Consider the following 8,174-nt stretch of genomic DNA (forward strand, 5'->3'; position numbering starts at 1 on the left):
TAATAACAATCCACCTCAATGTGCTTTGTACGCTCATGGAAAACCGGATTCTTAGCAATATACAAAGCAGATTGATTATCACAAAACAAACTCATAGCACGGGGATGCGAAACACCCAAACTTAGAAGAAGAGCCTTCAACCATTTCAACTCATCAGTAGTTTTAGACATTGAGCGGAATTCAGCCTCTGAAGAAGACTTGGCCACAGTGTCCTGTTTCTTAGTCTTCCAGGGTACGGGAGAAGCACCAAGAAATACTAACCAGCCAGTGATGGAACGACGCGACAAGGGACAACCCGCCCAATCTGAATCGCACCAACCTGTAATATGTAAATCACAATCGGAACTCAAAAGAATTCCCTGACCCGGACATCCCTTCAAGTACCGGACTGTACGAAGAGTCGCTTCCCAATGGTCCTGTCGCGGGTGTTGCATAAATTGAGATAAAATATGCACCGCGTATGCCAAATCCGATCTAGAGAAAGACAAATAAATCAGACGACCCACAAGTCGCCGATACTGCTCTGGATCAGAAAGCAAACAGGACTCTGATTTTGCCAGAGTATGATTCTGCTCAATAGGGGTACCTGCCGGATGAGCACCTAACAGACCAGACTTTGCAATAATGTCAAGTGTATATTTCCGTTGACACAGAAATATGCCCTCCGGACTACGAGAAACCTCAACACCAAGAAAATACTTCAAAACACCCAAATCTTTCATATGAAAACAGTCACTCAAATATGACTTGAATGTTGAAATCGCAGAAGAATCATTACCAGAAATTATTAAATCATCAACATACACCAGAACACTAAGCTGAATAGACCCAGATTGCAGAGTAAAGAGAGAATAATCAGAGTACGATTGCACAAAACCGTACCTTTTCAGAGAGGCGGCCAATTTAGAATACCAACAACGAGGTGCTTGCCGAAGACCATACAACGATTTCAGAAGACGACACACCATATCAGGCTGAGAACCATGAAACCCAGGGGGAAGCTTCATATGAACTTCCTCATCAAGATCACCATGCAGAAATGCATTGTGGACATCCATCTGGTGCAATTCCCAATTTTTTGCAGCAGCGACAGCAAGGAAAGCACGAACGGTGACCATTTTAGCAACAGGAGCAAAAGTCTCATTGTAATCAATACCCTCAACCTGATGATTACCAAAGATAACAAGACGAGCTTTCAATCGCTCAAGTGTGCCATCAGAATTAAGTTTGACTTTGTAAACCCATCGACACCCAAGAGCTTTCTTACCCGGAGGCAATTTGTCCATTACCCATGTGCCATTTTTTTCTAATGCATCAATTTCAGTTTGCATAGTCGCCTTCCACCCTTCATGTTGCATAGCCTCCTTGAAATTACGAGGCTCAACCATCGTATCAATAGCTGCAATAAACACACTGTGGCGCACAGAAAATTTATCACAATTCACAAAATGAGCTAAAGGATAGGGAGTACCTGAGGAGCTTGGAGTTGCCGATGAACATTGAGAGATAGATGGACTAGGTAGAGAAATAGTGTGTGCCACATAATCCCGGTGCCACCCCGGGGCTTGCCTTGAACGTTGACCACGGTCCAAGACAAGAGAAGAAGAGTCCGGAGCAGCCGTAATAGGGCTGACCGAATCTGCCAACGAAGGAGAGGCCTCGGAGGAGCGAGGAACCGACTGGGCGGCCAGGTCTGGTTGCAGCACAGACGGCTGCCTGGCAGTCGTGTCCACGGCCAGGTCGCGGCTGACAGGCGTTGCCTGCGGCCTGGTCGCGGCAGACTCTGTGTGGGGCGTGGTCTGGTGGGTTTCTTGCTCATTAACCACCCCATGACCCCCTGCAGCTTCAGGTACAAGAGAGCTCTCACTCGCCTCCAACACATACTCCAAATCCTCTAAAAAATCATAATCAACTCCACCATTTTCGGTTGCCACAACATCACTCCCCACATTAGCATCACTCGAGTCCCCATCACGTGTAAAAGGAAAAACAGTCTCGTGAAACTTGACATCACGAGATACAAAAATGTCACCGGTCTCCAAATCATACAATTTCCAACCTTTCTTCCCATGAGGGTAACCTACAAACACACACTTTCGACTCCTAGGAGCAAATTTGTCACCTTTTGCCTTTTGGTTATGGGCAAAACATAAACACCCAAAAACCCGCAACTCATCAAAATTTGGTGGTTTACCGAAAAGAAGCTCAAATGGAGTTTTATTAGCTAGCAAAGAGGAAGGAGTACGATTGATTAAATAAAACGCCCCTAGAACAGATTCACCCCAAAAGGAGATTGGAAAATTGCCTTGAAACATCAATGCACGACTCACATTTAATATGTGTTGGTGTTTACGCTCAACCCGGCCATTTTGTTGTGGTGTACCAACACAAGAGGTTTGAAACAAGATGCCATTGTCATTAAAATAGGGAATCATGTGTTTAAATTCGGTGTCATTGTCACTCCGCACACATTTAATATTGACATCAAATTGACATTTAACCATAGCAAAGAAAGAGCAAAAAGAAGAATAAACCTCAGTTTTGTCATTCAATAAATAAACCCAAACACCACGTGAAAAATCATCAACAATCGTTAAAAAATAATGAGCACCACAAGTAGAAGGTGTCTTATAAGACCCCCACAAATCACAATGTATCATCTCAAAAATACGACTAGCCCTATTATCACTATTGGGAAAACTATCTCGAGATTGTTTAGCTTGTGGACAAATTTCACATGGTTTATTTAAAAAATTGCTACTAGAACTAGCACTAATAGCAGGAACTAACTTGACAATCTTGTCTGACGGATGCCCCATACGACGATGCCAGAGCTCGAATGTTGAAGCCTTCGGATCAGTCACCGCACACACTTTAGGAACCCGTCGAAAGTAGTAAAGTCCATCTATCCGTTCACCGGCTCCAATCAGGCTCCCCGAGTATTGGTCCTGTATAGCACATAAAGAATCAGTGAATTGGACAAAACAATGAGAATCATCGATCATTTTTGACACAGAAATTAGATTGCTAGTTAACTTAGGAACAAATAAAACATGATCAAGAATAATGTTCTCAGCCAAATACACACGCCCCTCCTTCGTAGCAAGGGCCTTAGCACCATCAGGAAGTCCAACCGGGCAAGGGTGAATAAAGTGGACATCGAATAAGCAAGAATCATCACCGGTAACATGATGTGATGCGCCGGTGTCAATAATCCAAGACAAAGAGATAGACTCACCACTCATCTTATCTTGGTTTTGATTATTCACCATAGTCACTAAAGCACAGACATGTTCAGGTTGTAAAGCAAACAAAGTAGATAGAGTATCATTAGAGATCAAAGGAGGAGTGTCACCAATAGAGGGACCCACGGCATTAGCCCGAGCAGGGGGTCTGCCGTGAGTAGAAGGTGCAGCAGCGGCAGCAGGGGAGGCAGGGGGTCTGTTGTGCGCGGAGGTTGCGGGTTGTCCCGAGGTGGCTGACCCCCCCTTCTTCCCGTACTTCTCTAGCCACCAATCCGGGTAACCATGGAGCATAAAGCAACCCGTGGTGTCATGTCCTTTGCGCCGGCAGTGGGAACAAAACAACTTTGATTTATCGACCGTCTGAGGCGATTGAATAGGCCTCCGATCAGAAGACACCGCAAACACATGAGCATCCTCTTTTTCCTTCCCTTTAGCAATACCACGTGAGCGTTCCTCTTGAAGAAACGCCTGATAAGCACGATCGAGGGTCGGAGGAGGCTGTTGAGACAACAAATTGGTCCTCACCGTAGCATATTTATCGTCATCAACACCAATTAAAAATTGGTGCAATTTTTCTTCCTCCTTATCAAGCTCATATTTTTCGGCCACATTACAAGTACAGTTGCCGCACTCGCAACCATGGGGAGGTTTAAGGCGATTCAAATCATCAAAAAAACCCATAAGCACCGCGTAATAATCCTCGATGGTCATGGACTTGGTCTGCTTGCAGCCGGTAATAGCAGCCCGAATTTGTTGTAGCCGAGGGCCGTTTGCCTCACAAAACCTTTTCTCCATGTATTCCCATAATTTCCTTGCTTCTTCAAAATAGGGAAACGTTGCTGCAAGCTTGGAGTCTACAGCCCGCAATATCCAGGAGACCAACATGGAGTTGACCGTCTCCCAATCGAGCATTTTTTTCTTTTCAGTAGGTTTAGAGATTGTTCCATCAATGAAGCCATATTTTCTCCTTGATTTCAATGATAGGGTTATAGCACGAGACCACGCAAGGTAATTCTCGCCTTTCAAGACGACATGAGTAATTAGGTTCCCCTGTTGATCACCAGAGCCAAGGTAAAAGGGAGAAGAAGGATCGATCTTGGATTCATCCACCATGATCAAATATTCAACAGAGAGATGTAGAGAATAGAGAATAGAGATTAGAGTGTAGAGAATAGAGAAAAATTTAGAGAGTTAGGGTTTAGAGTGAAATTAGCTCTGATACCATGTCACGAAAATAATTCCGTAGTTTTCATTAGAGTGTAGAGTAGTGTATTTATACAAATAATTAGGGCACATGAAATAGGCCCGTTAGCTATATGATATGTACACTAAATATAGGCCCTAACAAGTACACTACAAAGTATTGGCTTGCCGGTTCGAATCTTATCAAGTGAGGGTGTTTGGTGTAGAGATTTCCTTACGGCCTTAATTTTCCTCTTTACTCTCAAGTGTCTAGCCCGTAAATACTTATCAAGAAAAATAGAAAATCATGAGGATTGAAATTTGGTCTAATTCAACAATGTACTTTATTTAATTATAATGATATTTTTCTTTTCTTTTTTTATGAAAATTTATCAAAAATATTTACATTTATTAGTGCATATTTTTAACCATTGACATTTTTTATTTATAGTAGAGCTATTAACATTTATTATATTCCATATAGCAGAAGTTATCAAACTGTAATATTTTGAAACAGATATTGAGATTAGTCAATCTGCAACGTTAAGAGCATAGCATGTTGCTAGAACGAGTAATGAGAAAATGAGAAAACCACTAATATCCTGACCCATATCATTGTCAAAATATGAGAACGTTGAGAATAAAAACAGAAGTGAATTTGAATTTTAAACCAAAATGATGTGTAAGGATATTAGTGGTTTTCTCATTTTTCATTCTAACAAATTTCATATATACACAGAATGCAATTGTAAAACTAATAGTCAAAAGTAGTGAATTAAAAATAGCAAAGCATAAGGAATATGTTTGTGTTTAGCTTTGGATTGTTCATCAAATTAGACATAATTATATTTCCTCTTACAAGAATGACAAGAAAATTGCATATGAGCAATATGACAAATGTATCCAACCAAATCAAATCGAAATTGATTTGTATTCATATTGAGTAAAAAAATTTCGCAATAAATTTAAGTTATGTTAATGTAAATTGTGTTATACCTATAAAAGAGATAAACTTAAACCACGTCTTTTTCCAAATTTTTAACGATACCCTTTTGCTTTATGATATATTACAGTGTATAAAAAATAAAAATCTAATGAGAATTCTGTGATTCTCATTATCTACCGGTATAAATGTATAATGGTCTATCCACTTAATTCCATAAACACTATGCCACTATATATGGGACTACGTTGTACTATTGGTGGTGAGGAGAGAGAAAGAGAGAAGGGCAAAACCGTCATTTTCTTAAGTGGGGTAGTCAAAGCAAAGCAGAGATCTGAAATTAGTGAGAAAGATTAATATTGTAATTAGTAAAATGGACAAAAAGCATTATTTGAGTGGGACATGATTATTGCTGCATGAGACTGTTTAAGCCTTATTGAAGTTGATGAGCTGGAATAATTCTACATGTTTTTTGTTGGTTTCATTTTAGTGGAAGGTGCTATTGTTTGTTTGTTGCCACCTTAATGAATATCATTATTTTATGTTGTCACCGAAATTATCATACTCCCTCCGTTTTAATTAGCATATACTTCGTATAATTTTCATTTTAAATGTAATTTTAGCTATGTATAGAGAGAATAAATGAAAAGTATAGAAAAGAGTTTCTAAAAGCGTGTTTTACTGTGTAGTAATCTTTAGAATCTGAATATGTATGTTGTCTTTAGAGTAAGGTTAACAATCTTTGACGATACATGTACAATAGTATGATAAAGTTATACAACTAATGACATACTTTCTTAATTACTCATTTACAAAGCACGTAGAAATGCAAATTATTAGACGTGTTATCTTATTAGCTGTTAGGCTCGGACGACGCCTCAAGTTCGTTATTATATGTATAACAATAATTACCCATAAATTTCACGATTCAACCCTACTATTACATGTCATTTATTTTCTTTGCTATAAATGACACATCATATGACACAGTTTAACGGTTAACCTTCTAATAATCTTTGAAATTGATATTAAACCACAAAGGAAGCCGAGAGAATACCATGTGAGGTGTGGACTTACTTTGAAACGCTTTTTAATATATATAGCACGAATAGATATCTTTAATTATCAATAATTAAATATCATTAGGAAGTTAAATTTTTGATACTCGTATTATGGATTGAAGGGAATCTAACAAAATCTAATATAACTTCTTTTTTTTCAAATATACGAATTGTATCACAAAAACAATGTTAAAAATCAAAATGTATTAACTAATTTAAAACCTATGAATTACAGTAATGCTTTTGTATAAATAACTTATCAGCTAGTTTAAAATTAGTGAATTACAATACTCTCTTTATATATAATTAAGTGAAAGTTTTGACTTTTTTCACTATTCATCTAATAAAGTGAAAGTGAAATATGATAGAGTTATGAGAAAAGAGAATGTTGGAAAGCTTTTTCTATATTGATGTGATTCCATGAGTATATATAGTACATGAGTAAGCAATATAATATGACTAGATGCATTAAAGTACTTGTCTAGATACATTAGCAAAGAATAAGGGATATCTTTGACTATCAACCTAAAGAATGAATCAAGAGATTGCTAACTATAAACAATATCAATAAATATGATTTGATCAAATCCTTACAAAATAAACAACATATGTGAATAACGAAATGTTTCACTATATAATCTGTAGAACAAATTTAAAGCATTAATTTGTATTCACTTGTATGAGGGAATGTAAGCAGAAGAATCAACTACTATCCTTTGGAAAAGTTTAATTGGCATAATATTATAAAATGTAAAATATTAAAACAAACACTTTACTAATCTGGGTGGTGTCGGAAACTTTATTAGTGTTTAGGTTTGGTTTTATAAAGAAAGAATCATAAAATGATGGATAAAGCTAGAGGAGGAAGGAAGGAGATGTTGTGTTATTGATAATCGTGTTTGAATGGTCTGATAACAGAAAAAAGTAGATCATAGTGGGTCCCAAATATCTTTATTAGTGTACTAAGGATAACATGCTTGGATTCGATGTTGCTTCTTTCCATTACCGGTACTACCACTACAATTTTTAGTCCGAACTGCCGTCATACAATGAGATATGGAGTTATGTATTCCAGTAACTAAGGGTCTGTTCTGTTCCGTTGAAATTCAGTTCAGTTCAGTTCAGTTCAGTTCAGTTCAGCTCTTAATTTATGTCTAATGATAATGCTAATGATATAAAGCCAAATTTCATTCTTTTAAACTCTTATTACAACGACAACAACAACAAAAACAACAACAACAACAACAACAACAATAATAATAATAATAATAATAATAATAATAATAATAATAATAACAACAACAATAATAATAATATTAATAATAATAATAATAATAATATTAACAACAACAACAACAACAACAACAACAATAATAATAATAATAATAATAATAATAATAATAACAACAATAATAATTGAAATAATAATACTAATAATAATAATCAATAAATAATAATAATAATCATCAATAAATAATAATAATAATAATAATAATAATAATAATAATAATAATAATAATCATCAATAATTAATAATAATAATAATAATAATAATAACAATAATAATAATGATACAATTCATTGTTCAAATGGTTCTATTTTTTTTATACATATTTCTCTTTATTTGGGGTTAGAGCATCTTTAATTCTTTATTTGTAAGATTTGTTATTAATTAAAGGAAAAGAGAGTGGGTTAGGGTGTTGGGCCGTAGCAAATTTTAGCTTTTCTTGTTGGTTCTTATAT

Source organism: Chenopodium album, chromosome 2 (assembly GCF_948465745.1).
Source record: "Chenopodium album chromosome 2, dcCheAlbu1.1, whole genome shotgun sequence".
Lineage (NCBI taxonomy): Eukaryota > Viridiplantae > Streptophyta > Magnoliopsida > Caryophyllales > Amaranthaceae > Chenopodium > Chenopodium album.